The sequence below is a fragment of the Zosterops lateralis genome (assembly GCF_965231275.1).
Source record: "Zosterops lateralis genome assembly, chromosome: 3".
NCBI classification, from domain to species: domain Eukaryota; kingdom Metazoa; phylum Chordata; class Aves; order Passeriformes; family Zosteropidae; genus Zosterops; species Zosterops lateralis.
Window position 1 is genome coordinate 84,913,857 of NC_139764.1, and position 12,186 is coordinate 84,926,042.

Sequence of the window (12,186 nt, forward strand, 5' to 3'; positions counted from 1 at the left end):
GCTGAAAGGTCAAATCCTAAGTGGACAAAGAAATTAATCTGATGTTTCTTTCTCTCCTGCTGATAGTAATTAGTCTCATAGATCTTTTCTGCCTCTTTACTGATCTGAGGTGTTTGCACTCTGCAGCATTTTAAAAAGTTTGCATCCCTGTAAATTGTCATACATTTGGAGCACGGGTAGGTGGTGCATGGCAAGGCGAGCAGCTCAGTGTGCACTTCTGCCAATCAAACACATCTCCTACTTTTTTGTCAGTGCAAAATACTGGCTGCAATTTTGATCGTCTCTAAAAAACTTGGTAGGAGTATTTTCAATAGTACAGGTAGTTACCCTTTAGACATTACCCTCTTCTTTGAAAGCAAAGTAATCATTAACTTCACGTATTCCTCTTTGCCAATAGTCTCTAAAAGTTTTAAAACAAAAGTACTTGTCTGACAGTGTTTGATTATATCATATAAGCATGTCTGAAGCTATGTCTTTTCATTACTTTTTTAGCATTCTGTATTCAGGTAATTATTATTTGTTGAGAAATAATTTATTTGGGGTTTTCTTAATATCTGATTAAGTGATATAGAGGTAATGATCTAGTCTGTCATCCCAGTAAAATTTGGTTATAAGATTAGCTTGTGTTTAGTTACCATGGTGATAAGATTTTTTTAATATAGCTTTGTTCTTTTCCTCTTTTATTCTTTTAATAAGCAAATGTAAGCTTTGAGACTTTTCTTAAGCCTTCACATGAAGAAAAAATTGGTGTATAAAATGTTCATAAATTCCAAATGAAATACTGTATCATTGAGGTCAAGAAGAAATATTTGCGGATGTATCTTTTCTCATATTTGTAATAGCCTCTTTTAAAGCTATTGATCTAGGCAATATATCTCTAAAAAAAGTGCAGAAATAGGCAATTCAAAAAAAATATGGTGATTTTGGCTTCCTCTTTCAAATACCTTCTAAAGAACAAAAGAAATTCTTTGTTCTTTAGAAGGTATTTGAAAATATACATTCAAATTCCCTCTCCAACTGCTGAGGGATTACCAAATCATAGAATCATAATTGATTAATAATTAAACTTCCCATGGACATGTATTGATAAAATCACAATAACGACAAATTTTCCAGAACCGAGTATTCTGTGCAAAACTGTAAGGACCACAGAATGTGTGCTGGAGGAAAACTTAAGGGGTTGTCTTATCTATTTTCTGCTTCAAGGGTGAGTTAGATTATTTCCTAGAGATGTTTCCTTTTTTCATTCTTGATGGTCCATAGCCAAACCTCCACAATTTCTTATGGATAAAAAGAAATTGATGAACTACACGAAAATTCTTGAAACTCAAATATGGTAACCTAGGATTTATATTCTTTATCTTTGTGGGCATGTCACGGAAGTCAAACTGATTGTAAATTTCTGCAACAAATCCTGTGCTACATAACCGAACCTCTGTAGCAACTGCATGAAAAGAGGTTCTCAGAGACACCATCACTTTTGTGACAGTATTAGGGAGAAGAGAGAGAAAGAAGGGGAACTACTGATGGACACAAGTGTAGGAGTCTTCTATCAGAGAGAAGTAGTATTTTCTGTAAGACAATGCTCCTACAGTCAAGACTACCTCTCTAATGAAGCTAGAGAAAATTTGACTATATCTTTACTCTGTAACTTGATTACAAGATCCAAAGATGACAAGATTAAGGCAAATTCAAGTTAAATTTTGAGTCTTCATGCATTTTAAACCTGAAGACATATACAGTACTACCAATGATGAATAAATTAACTGGAGCTCTTCAGGAGGATTCAAGAGCAAGATGCACAGCATGTAGGTGGTGAGTGGTGTGGACAAAAATAGGAAATGACAGGCAATTTAAATTGCAGAAGTAAAAATATTTAATTGAATTTTCGTGATTTGAATAACCTGTCACTGAATGCTGAGGCCTGGACTTTGGTGCAGAAAAAAATATTTCAGGTAGAAATGAAAGCTGATCTGTTTTTTAGGGCAAGGACCAGAACTTTGGTCCAATAAAGAGATACCTTACACTTAAATTCCTGTGTGTGTACAGCTTTTTTTGTTTTGATTTTTGTTTTCCTATTATCTTAGATTTTTTTTAAAAAAAAGGCAGCTAGAAAGTTCTTCTTAAGGTAATATTTAAAAACACCAACTGTCCTTTTTTTTTCAGAACAGACATAGAAACATTACAGATAACACATTTTTTTCCAACTTTGAAACATTTCATTTAATTTCGAAAATGTTTTTTGTCATGTTTTCTTATATTTAAAAAAATATTGAAATTGTGTTTACAGTTTAATTGTTTCTTTAAACTTTGCAATGACTGACTTGTCAGCTCTATCTGGTTCAATTCTTGTATTTTTCCTAAAGTAGTATAAATGGGAGACATTTAAATATTCAATTTATTTATTTTGTTGTCTAAAATAATATCCTAGATTTCTGGAACCCTGGAAGCAGCTATTTTTTCACACCTGTGCATTGCAATCCTGTAGCTCTGGCTGTAAATTCTGTCTTTCAGGAACATAATGTGTTGCACGGATGCAGAAACCCACCTGTAATCTTTGCAAGCATGATTTTTTAATAACCCTTAATCCTACCTGGTAGGAAGACTAGATTCCAAAGGGAAAGTCGCTTTGGCTATGCCATGGAGATGGCCAAGAAATTCCCATGCATGTCAGAACCTCTTAGTTGAGAGACTCAAAGGCAACAACTATTAATTTTTGAGTTCAGACAAGGAACAGACTTTGGATGTGAGTCCAAATGTGCTAAGTTCCTCCTTACCAGGCTTGGAGTTGCACTATGGAGATGTTTTGGCCTGCGCTAACCTGCAATGAAATCTAAGGTGTCTAATCCAGCCATGAGGAAGTGTTCACTCTGTTGACCACATCAGAAACAGACTGACTCAAAACTTTCAAAATTCCAGTAGTGGGGACACATGTTCTCAGCACCAAATCATTAAAATTCTACACATTTGAACTGTAGGTGTTCTACAAATCCATCCTGCTGCATAGAGCTTCTTTTCAATGAAGATACATTCTGCCAAATCTCTGTTTCTGTCTGTTCTGTTTACTTACTGTTAAAGGAGGAATGAACACAGTAGGTATGATTCCTTTCTCCCAGTCATTTTTATTAGGACTAACCATTTTTCAGGTGTTCCATTAGGAGTAAATCACAGCACCCCTGACTGCCTGAATACTGTGGCAGACATTTAACAGCAAAACCTCATCTCATCCTTTAGGATTTAACCTTGCCACAACCACTTAGCACTTAAGATAAGAAGAAGAGAAAATTGTTTAAAATTAACCACATTCAAAATACATTAAGTCATCTTTATTGTGATACAAAGGAAACAAAAGGGAGACAGTGCTCCAGATTTTTCCTGTTATTCACTGAATTTTTTTTGTCTCCTGTTGCATTTGGCCAAGTGGAAAAATGGCACTGTGATAAATTAGTCCCTTAATGGATTTATTAGGACACTAATCAGATGTTTGAAGTGTACTTTATTAGCACAACTTTAATGATTGAGCCCCTTAGCAAGAAGGAAATAATACAAGTATTATTCTGTTACCAAGCTTGCTTTCATCTTGCAAGCACAGGGAAAGCATTCTTCAGAAAAATTTGCCTGCTTTTTCTCTGATTTCTCATGAATTTTGTCACACAAAGGGTGAAGCAGTTTAATTTGTTTCTAGTTCCTAATTCAAGTACTGCATATAGCAATGTCACTAGCAATCCATAGCACTCTGCTGTAAAAAATGGACTCCCATTCTGCTTTAAAAATGTCCTGAGGCTGGGACCAAATATGAGACTGTAATTATTTGGGACCTCTTTATCTCCTTACTAGCTCCTCCTAGTGTGAGAAGTACTGGCTCTTCCCCTTTCTTTGTATTTTCTGGTAAAGGCAAAACCTCCTTTTTATTTTTCTTAAAGGAAAAGAAAAATAAACAAACAAAAAACAACAACAGTCTCCTCTCCTTGAAGTACCTGGGGAAGAAAAAAGGTATTTTGCTGCTGCAGCCTGTTTCAAATGGGAACCCTAAGAAGGGAAGAGATGTGTCTTTCTCCTGAACAGCTTGGGCCATGAACTCAGGGAACACACTTGGGAGTGTAGGGCAGGATGGGCTGAGAGAACCTGCATGAGGACCCTGCATTTTATGCTCTCCATAGAAATATGTTGTTGGTGAGAATACACTTGTTAACAGACGTATTAAAATCTTTTTCCTTCTCTAGATGAATTTTATACTAATAGTTATTTACTTTTATTGTGTCCTAATAAGGTTTTGTGTCTACAGGAGGTGCACAGTGGAAGAAAGGGCATAATTTCAAGTCTTTGGCCTGCTGAAGACCCTGCCCCAATACTGTGAAGTCCCCTCTATGACCCCAGTTCTGAAGGAGGAAGAACTTACTTACTTACTTACTTACTTAAAGAAAGTATCTCCTTTTTTCAATCCAATCTGCATATTTTTTGTTGGTATTCAGAAACTTAGGTTTGGAGCTTTTGTCCTAGCTCTTGTGCACATCCAGTAAGAGCTGATTATTTCTTAGAAAACAGCAGAGAATGTAAAAGACCTTTTTGCAATAGCAACAATCTTTCCATTTCAGTTTGTGTTTTCGGAATCCTCAAACCACCAAGTAAGACAAGACTTTTGTAGCCAGAGGACAGAATGAGCCACAGAAGTTATTTTTGTCTTAAGTGGTAAGTAGAAGTGAAAACACTTTGCTTATCCTGCTAACATAAAACTTGAGTTTATGTCAGCAGAGCAGGACTGAAGTTCACTGTACAGTACCATGGGAACCCATATGAAAACTATGAGAACTTCTTTCAAACACTGACATCCAGACCTTGTGTGAACCTAATTCTAAGCTCCCTTGCACTGGGAGCTGTGTTTGAACCTGTGAGGATTTATGTGTGCTGCCTTTGGCTTTCTGCCTGAGCTGCTTGCCCTCTCAAGTCTTTGAGTGAGAATGTGCATAAGCAGCTAAAAGAAAAGAAAAGCTGCACCCTCAAGGTTACAGGGATCAGAGGGATATACTGCTGCCTGTAATGGGGGCTTGTGCTGGAAACTTTGGTAACAATTTCTCATCCAACTTAAACCAGAATTATTGATTTCCACTGTTTGAGGTTGTACCTTCCCAAAGGGAAGTAGAGACGACCCTACATGGTTGAGCCAAGGTCCCGGCTCACCCAGCACACACACTGCTTTGGCACTGAAGGTGTCTGGAAACTTGCAGAAAGCAGAATAGGACTCACCTGTTTAATACGCTGCCAGGACTCAGAAAATTATGACATGAGGTTGGTACTGAGTTACTAATGATCATACATTTAGATGTGTTAGAACACATTCAGATACATGCTCTCTCATTATCCTTTTGACCTTTCTCCTTTGTAGCCCATTTTCAAGCTTCTCCCTGTAAGCAGAATGGTCAGAAATATAAAGTGTGTTTGTTGGGGTTTTTTGTTGTTGTTTTTGTTTGCTTTGGTTTGGTTGTTGGGGTTTTTTTGTTTGGTTGGTTTGGTTGGGTTTTTTTGGTTTTTTGTTTTCCCCCTGGCTTTGCTTTTAAAACCTAATTTAAATTACTAGTGATGTTCTGATGTCTTCACCAGACAATAACAAATCTAAAGTTTTAAGATAAAGCTCCATGAATAAAATCTATGAACTGGCAACACCAAAAATTGGATACAAATGTTGTAGTTTAGTCTTATTTTAGATGTGATTTGTACGGATGTCCAATGTAATTCTTATGTCTATAATCTTGGTTCCTCTTAATTTACTGCTTAGCAAGTGATTATCCCAGTAATTCCTGGGCTTTAATATCTGTAATAAAATAATGTTTAATTTCTCTGAGATGTTCTTTGTCTCCAGTAAGTGTGGCCAAAGTTTTCTCCATAGAAAAGCAGCTCAATCAGTAGAGATTTTTGTACATAAGTAACAGACTGTAGTTAGAATTTAAAATTATTGATTTTCAGGGTGAATTATTATTTGAAGATTTATGCTTAGAGCCATGCATTCAGTGTTTATATCTGATGCCAAGTTGCAGGAAAATACTCCTGACAATGTTTTCCTTGTGCCCTGTACTGACTGATTGAAATTTACAGCTGACCTCCCTGACAATAATTCTGTCAGAGGATCAGTCCTTCAGGCAAATTGCCAGCTCAGACATGAAAGTCAGAAATGGAAGGATGCAGAAAGCCTTTTCCTTTAAAACTGTAGAGATGTAAATTTTCCCTGACAAAGCTGGCATTGTAGGCTTCTACTGCAGCTTTCTCCTTTGTCATTTTTCTTCCAACTGAGGAGGGGAAAATGATACTTTTCTTCTTCCAAAGCATGTCCAATCATACTCAAATGCAGTTGTATTAAATGCCAAGGACTCATTACTGTTCTTGAAAATTTGTCTCTGTAATGGAAATTTGTGGCCTCTGAGAAAGTTTCAGTTAGTTCCCCATTCCAGGTATCAAAATTATTTCAAAATGTCAAAATAGAAGAGTTTCATTATGAATTAATCTAAGGGAAAGATTATTTTCATTGTGGGGTTTTACTGGTAGGTCAGAGCCCTTAAGAGCTTTATGGCTATCAAGTACAGTGTACTGTAAAAAAATCCCAGTGATTCATTAGGACACAGCTTTTCATTAACAAATTGATACATGGGACAATTTCACAGACTTTATGTTGCTAAAGGTGCTTTTTTTAAGCTGGAAAATATGTTCAGCCATGATTCTATGTTCTGCCTTATGATTCACTTACAGTGTAATTAACAAATTTACTTCTCTACCCCAGTTCTGTACCCAGACTGTTGCTGTGTCCTGTAAAATAACTACTGTGTATCAAAGATCAAGAAAATGAATCCAGAATTTAATGAATAATTAACATACAGATTTAATAGGTAAAGTGCCTTGGAAACCCCAGGGCTGAAAAGTACTATGGAGAAGTACTACTCTGACAGTTAGGGTGAATTTATCTTAAACGTAGACATGATCTCAGTTCAATTCCTGCTTCTTTTGGACTCTTCCCAAGTAGTTACAGGTAATTTATTTAGACTCAGGTCTTTGTGTCTGGTCCCTGTAATAGACCACTGCCCTCATGAAGGTGTTTTTCACAGAAGCAGTCAGGAAGATGAAATACAATCCCTTAGAAAGGCCAAAAAGCTAACAGAAAACTCCCCCAAGCAAGAAGCAGCAGATGATCCATTCAAATTTATTTTTATTTTTTGCCAAAAGGGAAGACATTATACATGCATACATATGTATATGGAACTAAGAATTTATTGCTATGCTGGTGAATATTTTTAAAGTCTAACCAAAATACACCAAACATTTATTATTACTCCAGTTGCAGGAATACCAACACTCATTGTCCATATTGTTTGAAAAAGTTAAAAATAATGCTTCTTTAACACACTTACATAAGAAAAGCTTACAAATATGGATCTTTTTCTTTGGGTATCATGCTTATCTTTCCAATGCAGCTTGGCCAATGCAGGCTGACAGCTTCCTGCCTCCTGGAGCAGAGGGGCAGAACGTGCAGTGACAAAGTGCCAGCATCCTGCTGTCTTCAGCAGGAGGAGAGTGATAGTCATGGTGGGGCTTTCTTCTCCTCAGCGGTTTCCTTCTCCTGAGCTGCCAACTGCAGCCTGGCAGCGACCCCCAGCCACACAGAAATGGCTATGGTTTGTCAGGCAGTGGCTGGGGGACAGAAGCTGTGTGTGTCACCTCCTTCCCAGCAGGGCCATCACCAGGGCTGAAGCTGGGGAGGCAGCAGTCCCTGGCCTCAGCCCAGGGCCTAAACCAGCAACACTGATCAGGTTCTTCTTCTTTCTCTCTAGTTAGCTTTTCACTAGTAGACTTGGAACTGAGCCACAGATTTGTGATTAATTCAGGTTTTGCTGATCTAAGCTCATACTTCTGGCCAGTCTCTTGTTTGGCAGCAGCAATGTTTATTTCATTGTCTGATTTAAATACTGTCAAGACTTGCTTGAAGAGCATAAGCACTGCTTAGGTAGTTCAAAATATATGGCAAGAGATATCCATAAGATAAAATCTAAAGATGATGTTTCTAACATGAACAGTTCAGCTCCTGTCACCTCAAAATAAAAGTTGCTTACAGGTAGTGATTATGTCCTTCCTCTAGGGAAAACTTCAGTGGAGTCCAAAACTCATCAGGAAGTTTTCATTTGGTGCAACAAAATGGGTGCAATACAGGGAGTCAGGCTGGACAGGAGGCCACTGAAATGGCTGGTGAGCCTCAAAGCCTCACCTGTGCTTGCAGCAGGTCATGTGAGGGAAAGACCTTGGTTATCTTTGAGCTTTGCTGTCACAGTGTAGGAAGGTGAGGTACCAAGATGCTGCTCTGTGCACTGGGCCTGATGAGAAGCATTGGCCAGTGCTACCCCTGAGAGTACAACTCCAGGAACACTATTTGAGATATGTAATAAACATCAGAAATCACAAACCTGAATCAATGGAAATCAGTCAAAGGGATCTATCTATCTATCTATTTATCTATCTATCTATCTATCTATCTACCTACCTACCTACCTACCTACCTATCGTGTGTAAAAGAACCTCCATCCATGTTTCTTGATCTAGAGGATATTAAGTTCATAAACTACATGTATTTTGGTACAGACTTCAATCCACAGTTTTATGTGACCAAATAAAAATTGTTTAAAATTATGGTTTTCATAATTTTCTCTTATGAAAAGAGAGAATTTAATTTATTGATTTTTCTTCATTGTTTATCTTGCTAGAGCAGATTAATCACTTTGGTAACTGGTAGAATGTTCTGAGCCCTTAAATTCTGCATTTTGAGTGGAAAAAATTACACTGATGGATATAAAAATAAAAGTGAAACCTGAACAATCAAATGAGATTTAATAACAAAACTTGCTCATTTTCCTGTGCAAATAATTCTATTGACTTTTGCAAGACTACTATGAAGTGAAACTAGTAATTATAGCTGTCAATTTCTAAAGGATTAATCTTTTCCTCCAACAGAGAACTGTCCTTTCTCCTCCTGTGTTATACAGTTAAATAACATCCATTTCTAATAGATTGTTTTTTCTGCAAAGGATTATTTCTGACTTACTTGTACACTTAGAAGAGTATTCTAATATTAAGGGTAGGTTTAGGTGAAACATTAGAAAGAAAATCTTTCTGGGTGGAGGGTGGGGCACTAGAAAAAGTTGCTCAAAGAAGTTGTGGATGAAAGTCTTCAAGGCCAGGTTGGATGGGGCTTTGAGCAACCTGGTCTAGTGGAAGGTGTCCCTGCCCGATGTGGTAGTGCATGGAGGACTTTAACACTTAGCCACCATTTGCATGGCATGTTTTCTTAAGTTTATTGTAAGTTTGATTGTCATATGGTTTGTTCCATGTACCCCTCTCCCAGTTTTACCCTGTTGGTTTCTCCCCGTTCAGTTATCTATCAATCTATGTTATATAACCCTCTGGTCCTGCCAGTCACTCTGGGGCCTCACCCCACGCCTGGAATGTTCCAGGAGAGGCTTCAGGTGGTTGGTCAGGATCCAGGGGTCCCCCTCCCAGTTTCATCTGTTTGGTTGTTGTCTGTGATTGTCACTCCCTGAGCCACTCCCTGATCTATCCTCATTTGTCCCTTGCTCTACCCTCCCCTGAGATCCTCCTCCCTTTAAAAGTTGGAGCATCCAGGTGCTTGGGGTCTCTCCTGAGGCACGACCATGGGTGCAGGAATAAATCTCAGTTGTCTGTCTCCAAGAGTCCCGTTCCTCATTTCTACTGCACCATAGCTGAGGCTCTGCTCTCCTGGCTGCAAGACCCCGGTGTTGCCGTGGTGCCAGGGCTGGCCGGGGCGAGCAGTAGGGAGGCAACCACGACAGCCCGTGGCAGGGGCTGGGGACTAGACAGTCTGTAAGGTCCCTTCCCACCCAAAGCATTCTGCTGTGTTCTGTTCACAGCACTCATCCTCTGGCTTACACACTGACGGTCTGTCCCAGCTTCTTAAGATAGTACCATGACAGATGTCTGAGCTCTGTAAGACTGCCCCCTTGTAAATGCTATTTCTGTCCCTTGTTGCTTACAGCTATTCCATAACTACGTCTTTTGTGATTTTGAACTTCTGTTGTTAAAGAAAGGAGAAACAAATTAACCAGACAACTACAGACCCTGATGTCCAGACTCAACCATGTGTCACACTTTAGGAGTAATTCTGATGAAAAATATAATTGAAAAGTTGGAGGTGAAAAGGGGTAAAATCTAAAATTATGTAGATTAGGTCACACTGGCAGCAGTAGGGGCTGTGTTGGGGCTCCTGTGAGGAGAGACTGGAGCTGCTGGACAAAATTAGGCCTGCAGCCAACGTGCTGATGCCTTGAGGAAAACATATTTAAGAAAGGGCAAAAAGTGCCTGAGGGAAAGGAGGAGGGAAGACAAGGTCAGAGGAAGAGGAGGTGCTCATGGCAGAGCCCTCCGTACTGAGGGCTCCATCCAGGCCCTTGCCAAAGCAGGTGGATATGGCCTAAAGTAGCTGCAACCCATGCAAAGCCCACGCTGGAGCAGAAAAACAGTGGCAAGGAAAGAGTAGCTAAGAGGAGCTGTTAGGGTCTGACCCCAAACATCATTCCCTGTCTCCCTGTGTGGCTCAGGGTGAAGGAAAGGTGGAAAATTTGAGGGGGAAGGAGGTAACTGTAGATGTGGTGTCAGCCTGGGAATGGGGGAGAGGGGGATAGGGAAAGGGTGTTGTTCTAATGGCCTGACCTTCTCCCCTGTCCTGCTGACTGGGAGGGAAGAAGGAGGGTGAGAAGCTGGGGGGAGGTTTGGCTTAGTCCAGTCTAATCCACCACACAGATTAATCTCATACCTTCTTTCATAATACTTTCTTACCTTTAATAGCTGGAGTCAGAACTTGACATCCTGCAAAATCTCTGTTAATCTTACCTCCCCATCAGTTTGTCATGACCACATGTAGAAATCCAGTTTGAATTCTGAGCAGTGAAGAGGTTTATGAGACTTTTTTCACAGAATCATAGGACGGCTGAGGTTGAAAGGTACCTCTGGAGGTCATCTGGTCCAACATCTCTGCTCAAGCCTCCTAGAGCTGCTTGCCCAGCACTGTATGCAGAAAACTTTTGAATATTTCCAAGTATGAGGAGATGCCAAAACATCATTGGGCAACTTGCTTGGTCACTCAAAGGAGATTTTTTTCCTTATATCCAGACAGTACCTCCTGCGTTTCATTTTGTGCCTCTTGCCTCTGGTCCTGTCTCCATAGAAAAGAGCCTGGCTCATCTTCTGTACACCCTTCCTTCAGACATTCATATTCATTGATGAGATTCCCTTCTGAGGCTCCTCTTCTCCAGGCTGAACATGCACAGCTCTGTGCTTTTCCTCACAGAGGAGCTGTTCCAGTCCCTTTATCATCTTTACAACCCTTGGCTAGACTTTCCATTATATCTCTCATATGAAGGGCAGCCCACAAGTGGACTCAGTATCTCAGGAGTTGCATCACCTGTGCTGAGTGGAGTGGGAGGATCACCTCCAAGGTAGCACTCCTAATGCCTCTCAGATGTCACCAGCCTTCTTTGCCACAAGGGCAAAGGGTTTGTGCTGGCTGGTGTTCAGTAAGGCGTCCACCACACCCTCCAGAGCCTTTTCTGGAAGGTGGTTTTCTTGCTGGTGGTTTTCCAGCATTCACTGGTACCTGGAACTGTTTCTTCCCAGCTGGAAGATTTTGTATCTCCCTTTGTTCTTCATGTGGTGAGCTCTGTCAGCCCATTTCTCCTGCCTGCTTGGGTCCTTCTGGATGACAGATCAAACCTTTTGAACTTCTTTTATGGAAAGAAAGAGGATCAAGCTGTTGGAGCATTTAAAGTAGGCAGTTTTCACTGGAGAGAGAACTCTCCACTAGCCACAGACGGCACAAATTGCACTTGAAGTTCAGTTAGATGAGGTTTAGAAAGTTTTGTTAGGAATTTTTTTTTGCCTTGGAGTAACAAAGTAGTTTTTGTTCATGCTGGTTATCAAAAGAATAAAACATTCATCTGGCAAAGGGTCTGTATCACAATTTGCCCAATTGATTCAGAGAGCTTAAATGAGAAACTCAGATCTTAACTTTACAGAAATGCAGCCAGGAAAAATGTAGACCTGAGAACCAAACCTGATGTGAGTTGCATACTAAGTATGCTGAAACATAAGTCACCTTGTCTTCTGGAATAAGCTGGCAAC

The 12,186-nt window shown here is 39.6% G+C and overlaps 1 long non-coding RNA gene across 1 annotated transcript in view; it reads left to right on the forward strand.

The window, feature by feature from the left end:
* Nucleotides 1-423: 423 nt before the first annotated feature.
* Nucleotides 424-12,186, forward strand: part of LOC310906872 — a 71,165-nt gene continuing 59,402 nt past the window's right edge. The window contains exons 1-2 of the long non-coding RNA XR_014589495.1: nt 424-506; nt 4,596-4,689. This is a non-coding gene — a long non-coding RNA (uncharacterized lncRNA). The remainder of the gene's footprint in view (nt 507-4,595; nt 4,690-12,186) is intronic.